The 14,070-nt window shown below is 44.8% G+C and overlaps 1 pseudogene; it reads right to left on the bottom strand.

Annotated features, from left to right (window-relative positions):
- Positions 1 to 12,162: 12,162 nt before the first annotated feature.
- Positions 12,163 to 13,856, bottom strand: LOC123441596 (annotated as a pseudogene).
- Positions 13,857 to 14,070: the final 214 nt, after the last annotated feature.

The following is a 14,070-nucleotide window of genomic DNA, read 5'->3' as shown; positions in this document are numbered from 1 at the left end:
GTGAACACTATGGCCCCCAGGTCTATTTTACACATCATATATTCATATCTACAAAAATACCAAAAATACTTTACTGCACTTTTATTTGTTTTTACCTTTTATCACCTTCAGATCTCACCTTGCAAGTAATCGTGAAGGGATTAACAACCCCTTTATCGCGTTGGGTGCAGGTTTGTTTGCTTCTGTGTAGGTTCATTGGTGCCTCATCTTGATACTCCTACTGGATTGATACCTTGGTTCTCAAACTGAGGGAAATACTTATCTCTAGTTTGCTGCATCACCCTTTCCTCTTCAAGGGAAAAACCAACACAAGCTCAAGAAGTAGCAAGCATGTCGGACTCAACCATCTTGAAGCGCAGAAAATGCCCTGTCATGAAGTTATGGGCACACATGAAGGTCTTCCACCCGTGCATCAAGAACATGACATCAGGCATTGGATATTCAATGTCAGCTTACACGGCGCCATTGCAGCAACTGTGTTTGCGGAGCCACTCCCTGTGGCTTGTGAACCTCCATCACCTTAGCAAAAGGGCGAGGGAGGCGCACACGGCCGCGAGGAGGATCGCGCAGCCTGACGACGAACTCCAGTGCCGTTCCTTCGTTATGTCTCGGCAACGGCGTCACCGGAGGAGGGTCGGGCATAATGCTCCACCCACTGCGACCAAGAGCTCCTCGGTGGCCCCGGGCCCTTCCAGCGCCCCCGCCTTGAGCATTGGTACCGCCCTCCGTCACCACGACAAAAGCGGCTCCATGATCCGAACAGGAAGCTCTTGCTACCCCCACGAAGGATGGGGGACGCCCACACTTCCCCACCATGGCCAAGGACCGAAACCAGTTCAAAGGACGAGAAGAGAAGAGAAAACCGGACAACCCTAGATTGGAGAAGAGGAGAAGAATGGATGAGCATCGTCTACCGCACCCCTCCCACTTTTATAGGGAGGTCACGGGGGACTAGCTATTCTACACTCAAGGGTCGCCGCCCATCTCCACCTATGCTGTTGGCCGCCATTACAGGCGAACAGGTAACCGCCCCATCAATCCAATCCACGATGTTGCGGCTCCTGCCATGACCAATCCTCTAAGCCACACACACCCGCCACGAGATTCGTGCAATGCATGCGGAGCATGGGGCGGAAACGGCCCGAAGTGGTGGGACAGCGCAACTGTTGGGGAATGTTGCATGGGAACAAAAAAATCGTACGCGCACACAAGATTTATCCATGGTGATGACCATCTACGAGAGGGGAGAGTGCATATACATACCCTTGTAGATTGCTAAGCGGGATCGTATATAACACGGTTGATGTAGTGGAACATCTTCGCCATCCAAATCGCAGCCTGTCCCGCGATCTCATCACGATCCTTCCCGATCTAGTGCCGAACAGACGGCACCTCCGCGTTCAACACACGTATAGCTCGATGACGATCTTCGTCTTCTTGATCAAGCAAGAGGGGTGGATGGGTAGATGAGTTCTCCAACACGATGGCATGGTGGTGGTGGTGGTGAACTAATCCAGTAGGGCTTCGCCAAGCTCTGCAGAATTAATCTAGACGAAGAAGATGATCTGTGGAGGAGAGGGCAGCACGTGGCTTTTTCTTGTATGTGCTAGCCCCAAAACCTCCACTATATATAGGAGGAAGAGGACGGTAGGCTGCCTTGCCTCCTCCTCCAAGGAGAGGTTCGGCTGACCAACAAGGGAGTAGAGTCCTCCTCCAATTCAGTTTGGTGGAAGACTCCCTTCCTATTTGGTTTCCTCCGTCCCTTTTCCCCTTTTTATTTTCCTTTTTGCTACTTGGCCGAAATAGGCCCTCTTGGGCTGGCCGCACCAGCCCACTAAGGGCTGGTGCACCACCTTTAGGCCTATTAGGTTCTCTTCTGGGTGGGTGCCCCCCCCCCCCCCCCGTTAAAACCCCGGAACCCATTCATCACTCTTGGTACTTTACCGGTAATGCCCTAAGACTTTCCAGAAGCCGAATGCAACTTTCCTATATATCAATATTTACCTCCGGACCATTCTAGAACTCCTTGTGACATCGGGATCTCATCTGGGACTCCGAACAACATTCGTTCACCAACATACATAACTCAAGAATACCGAAACGTCACCGAACCTTAAGTGTGCATACCCTGCGGGTTCGAGAACTATGTAGACATGACCTGAGACACTCTCCGGTAAATATTCAATAGCGGGACCTAGATGCCCATATTGGCTCCTACATATTCTACGAAGATCTTTATCGGTTGAACCTCTATGTCAAGGATTCAGTTAATCACGTATGTTGTTCCCTTTATCCTTCGATATGTTACTTGCCCGAGATTCGATCGTCGGTATCTCTATACCTAGTTCGATCTCGTTACCGGCAAGTCTCTTTACTCATTCTGTAATACAAGATCATGTGACTAACTCCTTAGTCACATTGCTTGCAAGGCTTATTGTGATGTTGTATTACCGAGTGGGCCCCGAAATACCTCTCCGTCACACGCAGTGATAAATTCCAGTCTTTATCCATGCCAACCCAACAGACACCTTCAGAGATATCTGTGGAGCACCTTTATAGTCACCCAATTATGTTGTGACGTTTGATACACATAATGTATTCCTCTAGTGTCCAGGGATTGCATGATCTCATGGTCATAGGAATAGATACACTGACATGCAGAAAATAATAGCAATAAACTGACACGATCATATGCTACGTTCATAGTTTGGGTCTTGTCCATCACATCATTCTCCTAATGATGTGATTCCTTTATCAAGTTAAAACACTTGTCTATGGCTAGGAAACCTTGACCATCTTTGATCAAGGAGCTAGTCAACTAGAGGCTCACTATGGACAGTGTGTTATCTACGTATCCACACATTTATTTGAGTTTCCAATCAATACAATTCTAGCATGGATAATAAAAGATTGTCATGAACAAGGAAATATGATAATAACCAATTTATTATTGCCTCTATGGCATATTTCCAACAGTCTTCCACTTGCACTAGAGTCAATAATCTAGTTCACATGACTATGTGATTGCAATGAGTCTAACATCCATATAGTTCCGGGGTTCGATCAAGTCTTGCTTGTGAGAGAGGTTTTTAGTCAACGAGTCCGAAACATTCAGATTTGTGTGTAATTCATACTGTAGATCCTTCTACCATACTTCACTTGGAACAATTCCAAATGACTACTCCACTATATGAATCCATTTTACTACTTAGGGTTATCCGGATTAGTGTCAAAGCATGCACCGACATAACCCTTTACGACAAACTCTTTTATCAACTCCATAATCGAGAAAAAGTCCATAGTCCACTAGTTACGAAGGATAACTTTGACCGTTGTCCAGTGATCCATTCCTGGATCACTCTTGTACCCCTTAACAAACTCACGGGAAGGCACTCATCAGGTGCGATACACAACATAGCATACTTTAAAGCCTATGGCTAAGGCATAGGGGTCCACCTTCATCCTTTCTCTTTCTTCAGCCATGGTCGGGCTTTGAGTCTTACTCAATATTCACACCTCACAACACAGCCAAGAACTCCTTCATTGATTGATCTTAATTTTGAACTCCTTCAAAACCTTGTCACGGTATGTATTCATTTGAAAGTTCTATTAAGCGTTTTGATCTATCATTATAGATCTTGATGCTTAATGTTCAAGTAGCTCAATCCAGGTTTTCCTTTGAAAAACACTTTTCAAACAACCCTATATGCTTTCCAGATTTTCTACATCATTTCTGATCAACAATATGTCAACCACATATACTCATCAGAAATTCTATAGTGCTCCCACTCACTTTCTTGGAAATACAAGTTTCTCATAAACCTTTTATAAACCAAAAAGCTTTGATCATCTCATCAAAGCATATATTCCACCTTCGAGATGCATGCTCTAGTCCATAAAAGGATCGCTGGAGATTGCATACTTGTTAGCATCCTTAGGATCGACAAAACCTGATGGTTGCACATAAAACCTTTCCTCAAGGAAACCGTTGAGGAAACAATGTTTTGACATCCATCTGCAGGATTTCATAAGTGAAAAAATGTAGTGAATGCTAACATAGTTCCAACATAATTTTAGCATCACTATGAGTGAGAAAGTCTCATCATAGTCAACTCTTTGCGACAAGTCGAGCTTTCTTGATTGTGACATTCACCATCATCGTTCGTCTTACTTTTAAAGATCCACTTCTACTTAATAGCCTTATGACCATCAAGTAGTTCTTCCAAAGTCTGCACTTTGTTTTCATACATGGATCATGTCTCGAATTTCATGGCCTTCAGCCATTCGTCGAAATTCGGGCCCACCATTGCTTCTCCATAGTTCGTAGTTTCATTGTTGACCAGCAACATGACCTCTAAGACAGGATTACCATACTACTCTGGAGCAGTACGTTTCCTTGTTGACCTACCAGGTTTGGTAGTAACTTGATCCGAAGGTTCATGATCACCATCATCAACTATCCACTTAAACTAGTGTAGGTGCCACACGAACATCTTCATGTGCCCTCCTATGCATTGGTTGAAGTGATGGTTCAGTAACCTCATCAAGTTTCCACCATCCTACCACTCAATTCTTTCGAGAGAAACTTTTCTCGAGAAAGGACCCGTTCCCAGAAACAAACACTTTGCTTCTTGATCTGAGATAGGAGGTATACCCAACTGTTTTGGGTGTCCCATGAAGATGCATTTATCCGCTTTGGGTTCGAGCTTATCAGGCTGAAACTTTTTCACATAAGCGTCGCAGCCCTAAACTTTTAAGAAATGACAGCTTAGGTTTCTCCAAACCATAGTTAATATGGTGTCATCTCAACGAAATTACGTGCTGCCCTATTTAAAGTGAATGCGGTTGTATCTAATGCCTACCCCAAAAATGATTGTGGTAAATTCGATAAGAGACATCATAGTATGCACCATATCCAATAGGGCGAGGCTATGACGTTTTCACATTGTCTTAAATGTTTACCAAACTCGCAACTCAGATGTATATTTACCTCCACGATCACATCGTAGATATATTATCCTCTTATCACGACGTTCTTCAACTTCACTCTGAAATTGTTTGAACTTTTCAATATTTCAGACTTTGTGATTCATCAAGAAAACACACCTCTACGTACTGAAATTATCAGTGAAGTAAGAACATAACGATATCCACTGCGTGCCTCAGCACTCATTGGACTGAATACATCAGAATGTATTATTTCCAACAAGTCACTTGCTCGTTCCATCTCAATGAAAACGAGGCCTTCAGTCATCTTGCCCATGAGGCATGATTTGCATGTCTCAAGTGATTAAAAATCAAGTGAGTCTAAACGATCAATTTGCATGGAGTTTCTTCATGTGTTTAAACCAATAGGCATGGTTCGCATGTCTCAAACGATTCAAAAACGAGTGAGTCTAAATGATCCATTTGCATGGAGTTTCTTCATACGTTTTATACCAATATGACTTAATGTAACGACTAAGATGTGTACATTTCCTTATTTGGGGGCGAGGCCTCAAAAGGGGAAAGAGGTGCATCTACGCGTTCCGCAAGCAAGATAATCATAGCAATATAAATAACTGAAAGAGTGACAAGTAGGGCATACACTTGCCATCTGATAAGGTACATAGCCATACAGTCATACATTATTCAAAACATGGAATGGTCCGACTACAGACAAGATAAAGGGCAAAAGCTATGATATGTTGGTCCCACGATCACGACCACAGCCTCTAGTCCTCGGGATAAGTCACATACAGCCAGCCGCTATCCTCATCAAACTCCCACTTTAGCTGGCTGTCATCGGAAACTCCTGCATCTGGGGTACCTGTACCTGTGGGTGTTTGTAGTAAACTTGAGCCACGAGGACTCAGCAATCTCATGACCTTGGTATCGAGTCTAACTAAGTTAAATGGGTGAGGTAGGTTTAAGTGTTTGGGTTTGCAGCATCCTAAGCATATATATGATGGCTATCTTACGATGAACAGCAATAAATACGGTGGTCTACGCAAGACGGTCAAAGACTAGGTTGATCACTAAGTGATCCTAAACATCTACTTACGTCATTCATAACCCCACCGTGTTCTCGATCAGAGAAGGAGCTCTCAAAGAAATAGTCACGGTTACGCACTCAGTTGGCAAGTTTTACTAGAATTATTTTAAGTTGTCTAGAACCGGATGTTAACAAAATATCCAAGTTTGCCACATAACCGCAGGCATGGCTTTCCGAAAGATTAAACCCTGCAGGGGTGCTCCAACTAGTCCATCACAAATTACCACAGGCCGCAAAGTAATCCTCTACCACGAAACTCGCTATCTCGTCGGATTCCTTAGAGGAAAACCTCAACTCTGAGAAGACCCAAAGTCTCACCAGAATCCCAATGCCCAAGATATATCGCTAAGGTAAGACAAGTCTAGCAACACCGCCCGACGTGTCAACAACCCTAATAAGAGCCGTGTATCTCAGTCTCAGTACACGTCGGATAAGCACAGCGTACGGTGGCCTGATGGACATCTCCCGGGTTGCCCTGGGTTGGCCCTGCAAACGGCTTTGGGTTCGACCAACACTCATGAGAAGCACTGGCCCGGGGGTTGATTAAGTTCCTCGGGGTAGCTATTCCCTATGCATTTAATTATTAAGTTGTTACTAGATTAACACCAAATTCGGGTCTTGCCACACAACTCTAAACCCCGAACGTGTTAGGAGCGCTCAGTTATGGAATAAAACACCGGTAGCCGAAACTAAGGCGGCAACAACAGAACAAATCACCCGGGAAAAGGCTAGGCCTTCCATTATTTACCAAGTATATAGGTGCATTAATTAAATAGAAATTATATAAGATGATATCAAGTTTCCCATGTTATCACATGGACCCGCTGGCACCTGCAACTAGCAACACTCTCAATTAGTGGTTGAGCAAGTCTAACTTAGCCAAACAATATTTGCTAGGAGGGGAGGCGTTTGAGGTTTCATGGCAATGTTTGATGGCCTATATATCATGTGGTAGGCAGCGGAGATGTAACGAAGGAAATGTAACACTAAGCATAACAAAGCTAGAAATGGTGTCAAGGTCACGATCATCTTGCCTGTGATTTCTTTAGACTCGAACTACTCTTGTTCTTCCTACACGAACTCTCCGAACTCCTCAAACTCGTTTTCGGCCCCGGTAACTAGCCAAAAGAAGCAAACACCTAATAAACACCAGCAACTAACGATGCAACAGACAATATGATGCATGTATGCACTGCTCCAAACAAGCACGGAAAACAACCCTACATCGGTAAAACTATTGCCACCTCACCACAAGGGGACTTTCTACATAACTGCTCAAAATCAGAAACCAACAACACCATTGCATTCATTGGGATTTTCCACCCCAAATCCATATATCATACTACCATTTTGCATCCAGAAAAACTCCACAAACAGCAAACGAAAAATAGCACTGGATCAAACTACAGCATATAGTTAAGAAGAGGAACTGTTCTTGAGCCTGCCCAATTTGGCATATGCCAGAATAAGAAAATTACTTATTAGGAATTATTACAAAGATGGAATCTATCACCTCAACATAATAAATAAAGGGAAAAATAAAAAGAACACTAAACCTAACAGCTAGGGCCCATTGGTCATAGGTACCAGGTCCCTAGTGCATGACATGTGGGCCCTGGACCCACATGTGAGTGGCACATACACAACCACACAACACAAGAGCAGAGTCCTCACGAAATTAAAAAGGTCCTGGTGGGGGGGTTCCAACCCACCACCTCAACACACACACCACACCATGCCACCATTGGACTACTCCATCACAGCTGCACAACAGAGGGGCGAAACCCCTAAATATAACCTGCAACTAGCTACCATACCACACCAACAAGCAAGCAAATAAAAAGGGGGGAGAACAGGGCTGGAACCGACAAGCTGGTGCACAACACACACACATTCACCACACCACTACGCTACACTGATGGATCTGACAGAGAGGGGTTCTTGCTCCTTTTGAGAAGCCCCTCTACAACGCACACAACACGCGCACAGACACCAAAATTTAAAAGGGCCAGGGGGTTCAAACCCACGACGTCCCTTGTTGAAACGAGCTACCTCTACCACTGGGCTACGGGCGGGTGACTGCTCTACGGGGGAGTACTACACTAGGAAGAAGAAGCAAAGAGAAAAGGGCACCTTCTCTGCACCAGAGAGGCGCCGGTGGAGCACTATGGGGGAAGGGCCAGCGCTGCGCCACCATGCTGCTAATGCGGCTGCACTACCTTGCAGCCACTACTACTCCGCCATGCAGCTGCTGATGCTGCGCCACCATGCAGCTGCTGCAGCCTGAAGCTGCTGCTCTGCTACACCTTTTTTCGAAAAGGAGGCGTTGCCCCGGCCTCTGCATCGAGTGATGCATACAGCCATTTTATTCAGAACGCAAATAGTCTGAGAAAAAATACAAAGTAGTCTGAGCATTGAAAAAACAAGAAAAAAGAGTTACAAGGCGATCAGACCGCCGAAAGAGCGACTATATCCCTCGGATAAGCTGGACTAAGGTCCAATCCTATTAGCATGCCACCATCCATGTCGGTTGAAGATAACCTGAGCTACCATCTCCCATCGGACACACCCAGTAACCAAAGGCTCCCTGGTTTCCATAGGAATGAGTAAGGACCACGTGCGGATCAAGGCGGTAGCCCTGAAGATGACCTGCAAAAAGTTAATGTGATGCAATTTGTTAAAAACTAGATCATTTCTGCAGTTCCATATCGCCCACAACAAGGCACAAGTTCCAACCCGAATTAGTTTGGCATAAAGTACATTAACCCCGTTTAGCCACGTCCCAAATAACATGTGAATGCTAGTAGGCGGGGTAATGCTGAATGCAATTTGTAATGAGCGCCATAATAATTTAGCCATAGGGCAGTCCAGAAAGAGGTGTTTAATCGTCTCATGCGTTTGGCAGAAGCTACATCTTTTAATTCCTCTCCAGTGTCTTTTAGCCAAGTTATCCTTAGTTAAAACAACTCCCTTATGAACAAACCACATGAAGATTTTTATCTTAAGGGGAACCTTGACCTTCCAAATATGCATGGACTTTGGAATAGGCGACGTATCAATAATATGGTCGTACATCGATTTCACTCAGAAAGTACCATTGGTGGTCAACCTCCAACGAATACTATCTGGAAAATCAGACAGGGAAATATCCATCAGTCTTCTGACTAGATGTAACCAACTAACCCATCTATTTCCGATCAAGGCTCTGCGAAATTGAATGTTAAGAGGAGTATGCCGCAACACTGCCCCAACGGAAGTCTGTTTTCGTTGTGCAATATTATAAAGTTACGGATACTGTAGAGCCAAAGGTTGCGGTCCTAACCAAGTATCTTCCCAGAATCTAGTACTTTCACCATTTCCAATGACGAATCTAGTTCGGTTAAAGAAAGCAGCCTTTGTCCTCATTAGACCCTTCCAAAAAGGGGAATCACCCGGTCGCGCAGTGACTTGGGATAAGGTTTTGTGCTGTAGATACTTGTTCTTTAGAATTTGAACCCACATCCCTTGTGATTCAACAAACAATCTGAATAACCACTTGCTAAGCAGACATCTGTTCTTGACCTCTAGATTTTCAATTCCCAAACCTCCCTGGTCCTTGGGTCTACAAATAATGTCCCATCTAGCAAGCCTATATTTAGTCTTGACCTCATCGCTCTGCCAGAAAAATCGAGATCGATAGAAATCCAACCTTTTCCGCACCCCAACAGGCACTTGGAAAAAGGATATGAGAAACATTGGCATACTTCTCAACACTGAGTTGACAAGAACTAATCGTCCTCCGTAGGATAATAGCTTGTCCTTCCAGCAACTTAGCTTTTTCTCAAAACGATCCTCAATACATCTCCACTCCTTGATGGTCAACTTTCGGTGATGAATGGGGATACCTAAATATGAGAACGGTAGCCTACCACCCTCATAGCCAAAAAGTTGGTAATACGTGAGCTGTTCAGCTTGTGCATCCCCAAAGCAGAAAAGCTCACTTTTGTGGAAATTAATTTTCAACCCAGATAGTTGTTCAAATAAGCATAATATGAGTTTCAAATTTCTAGCCTTTTTGAGATCATGTTCCTTGAAAAGGATCGTGTCGTCCACATATTGTAGGATCGAGACACCCCCATCAAATAGATGTGGTACTAGTCCCCCTACTAAGTCTTTGTCATTAGCCCTCCTGATCATTAGCGCCAACATGTTCGCAACGATGTTAAATAAAATAGGTGACATAGGATCTCCTTGCCTAAGTCCCTTAAGCGTCTGAAAGAAATGACCAACATCATCATTTACTTTAACACCGACACTTCCTTTTTTTATAAAACAATCCACATGCTTTCGCCAAATGTCACCAAACCCTTTCATACGTAGAGTTTGTTGCAGGAAAGACCATTTAACTTTGTCGTATGCCTTTTCGAAATCAACCTTGAATAAAACTCCATTGAGTTTATTGGGGTGTAGTTCATGAAGGATCTCATGCAGTACGACAACCCCTTCGAGAATATTCCTACCACGCATAAAAGCTGTCTGCGAAGATTGCACGACCGAATGTGCCATCTTAGTTAGCCTATCCGTTCCCACCTTTGTGAAAATTTTAAAGCTGACATTGAGCAGACATATAGAACGAAATTGTTCAATTCTGGAGGCACCCTCTTTCTTCGGTAATAGCGCAATCATACCGAAATTAAGATGAAAGAGTTGAAGGTGACCAGAGTACAAATCATTGAACATAGACATAAGATCCGCCTTAATAATATGCCAACAACGTTTATAAAACTCAGCTGGAAACCCGTCTGGACCAGGAGCTTTACCATTTTTCGTACCCTCAATTGACTGTAACACCTCTTTCTCTAGAAATGATGCGGAGAGACTCTCATTGTCGGCTTGTCCAACTTGAGGAATATCCGCAGTCTGATGCTCGTCCATAGACACAAAGCTATGGTCTGGAGCACCAAACAACCGTTTGTAGTAATTTGTGATATAAAGTTTAAGGTTCTCATGCCCTACTACGGTACCCTCGTCTTGCTCGAGTTGTACGATTCTATTTTTCCTATGTTTGCCATTTGCAATCAAGTGGAAAAACTTTGTGTTGTTGTCCCCCTGGACAACTGCCCTGACCTTGGCTCTGACAACCCATTTCATTTCCTCTTCCCTGAGGAGAACACGCACTCTTTGTTCGGCCTCATATTTTGACGACCTTTCATGTTCATCCAACATGCCGGTCTCAACCTTACGATCCAGGGCATCTATAAAGTGAAGCAGTTGGTCTTGCTCATCTTTATACTGTCCAGACACATTCTTAGCCCAACCTCTGAGGAATTGTCTAAGGTGTCGGATTTTGCATTGCCAGATGTCGACACTAGATGTCCCATCCGTATGTTTGCTCCATTCTCTAGCAATAATGTCTAAAAATCCCTCACGGGTGAACCAACTGGCCTCAAATGAGAAGGCATCTTTTTTTCCTTTGTGAGTGGCATTTCTAGAGTCTAACAATAGTGGAGTATGGTCAGATATAGCCCTCTGCATAGCACAAACTGTGACTAAAGGGAACTTCTGGTCCCAGTCAACACTAGTTAGTACTCTATCCAATTTTTCAAAAGTCTGGTTATGTAGAGAATTGGCCCAAGTAAATTTCCTACCGGAGAGTTCAATCTCCCGCAGATTCAGACTCTCTATGATCGTATTAAACATAAAGGTCCATCTACCATCAAAATTATCATTGCTTTTCTCATCAGGTCGCCTGATGATATTGAAATCACCACCCACCACCAGTGGTAGATTTTCATCGCAAATTCTAACCAAATCAGCCAAGAAAGCTGGCTTGTGCTTCGTTTGAGCGGCACCATAGACCGCTACTAGAGCCCACTGAAACCCATCTTCCTTGTTTCTAATTCGAAATTTTACCGTGAAGTCACCTAATATTACTTCTCGCACTTGAAGTGTATTGCATCAGACCCCAAGTAAGATCCCTCCGGACCTTCCTCTTGGAGGGAGACAATGCCATTCAAATTCCACTCCTCCGGAAAGGGAGTTAAGAAAATGCGATGTGAAGTTTTCCCGCCCCGTCTCCATCAATGCGGTGAAGTCAAGACTATGTTGTAACGTTGTTTCTGCAAGGAACCTAATTTTAGACAAGTCTCTCAGACCTCAGCTATTCCAAAAAGTCCTTTCATATTTCATCATAAAAAAATTTAGCAGTCATGAATCTAGCACTCCTACGAACAGCAGATACTGGATAAACTCTTCGTTTCGAATTGCGCTTTGGCTTATCCGAAGCATACTCCTGGTCCATATAACCATGAATATCTTTTGCCATATCATTAAAATGAGTAGTAGATATGTGCGAGTCATCGAAAGCTACTTGCGACTGTTTAATCTCCTCCTCAGGGACTAACTTTTGACATATTAAATTCAATCCCCCCATATCCGATATCTCCTTATCATTCATAGGTCGAACCGCCGCTAAGTTTCGAATAATATCCAATGCCCTATCTACTTCTAAGTCTAATAAGTCATTGATAGATTTTGAAACTTGTTGGCTAGTCTCACCCAAAGTCACCCCCACTGCCTTAGCATTATCTAAAATCTCTTGCGGAGTAAAATGAAGAATAGAATGTTCAGTATTAACATTCATACCTGTTGAATTCTGAACCTCCTTCATTTTGGCCATACGCATCGCTCGTCCAATCTGCAGGTCATCCACATCTGGCTGTGACTGTACCCGATGACTAGCGCGTCTATCCGGACCCATCAGATTGGGAACACCTCTGAATGCTATGACATCATCAACCGAGATCGATCCAGACTCTGGTGCAACGGTAGTAGGTATATATTCCGTACCCGCCATGGGCATACAAACTGGACCCTCCACAGAGATGGAAACCGCCCCAGAATTGTCCTCGAGCTGAGCAGCAGAAAGGGCAGAACCTGTCTGGGCACCCCGTGCGCTGGCCAGCACGTCGACGCGAGCTGCCTGTGCAGCCGCTGGAGCAGGCAGAATGACACCATCATGCACGTAGCCATCCCCATCGATAGCACCCTCATGCATGGCCAGCATGGCCGCGTGAGCATGCATGTACGTAGCCTGGGCATCACCGTCGTGGGGTTGATCAGCACCAGGGGTGAAACCCGTCTGGGCACCTCCTGCGCTGGCCAACGCACCGCTGCAAGCAGCCTCTGCAGCCCCGCCGTGATCCAGTCCATCAGCAGTTACTCCTCCGAAGCATGTACCAGAAGCTGGCTGAGTCGCTGGTGCAACACTTCATAGCGACAAAAGACCAGTCGATGTCGCATCGTCGGTCCTGACAAGAGAAGCCGCATGGCCAAGCAAGGCCGAGGCTTCGTCCGCATTCAGCCGCATGAGCTGCGACAAGTCGTCAACCTACGGCTGGCAGGTTGGGGATCCGAGCCCATCTGCAGTACCTTCCTCCATACCAGCAATAGCAGGTCCAGCGCCAGTCGACGCATGCACCGTAGGAAGTGTAGTCGATGTAGCCTTAGCTCCCACCAAATACTCCTCCAGCGACAACGGTTTCAGCGTCGATTTAGACTGCTCGCTTCCATTGTAGGTCCTAGGAGTCTTTCCCAAAAATCTCGGCAAACTAGACTCAAAAGACGCCACCCGAGAACCAATTTTTGCCGGCGCGGAAGTGGGTTCAAAAGCACCAAACCGCAAATCCTTGTGCATAGCAGAGTTGCTTGGGCCATTACGAGCACCAAGATTAGGCTGATTTTGCTGCGGATTAGATGTCTGCTTAGGGAAACTATTAGGACCTGTGTCATTTGACCCCTCTGCATTATCTTTGGAACCACTAGCATCATCACCATCTGTCATATGAGTATCTTTATCTGTATCAGGGACATCAAAAAGTGTAGGGCTCTCAATCTCCAGTTGGAGAGTGTACCTCATCCCTTCAAAGGTCCAAATAACCTCATCTGGAACTAGTTCAATATCAAGGACACTAACCAGCATCCTGGCAACACCTTTGGCTCTAGTATAGACCATATCCACCTCCTCAGTTTTACCAATCAGCGAGCCCAAACTCCAT

The sequence above is a fragment of the Hordeum vulgare genome, chromosome 3H, assembly GCF_904849725.1.
Source record: "Hordeum vulgare subsp. vulgare chromosome 3H, MorexV3_pseudomolecules_assembly, whole genome shotgun sequence".
Classification (NCBI taxonomy): domain Eukaryota; kingdom Viridiplantae; phylum Streptophyta; class Magnoliopsida; order Poales; family Poaceae; genus Hordeum; species Hordeum vulgare.
The sequence above is the reverse complement of the archived record's forward strand: the minus strand, read 5'-3'. Positions and strand labels throughout refer to the sequence as shown.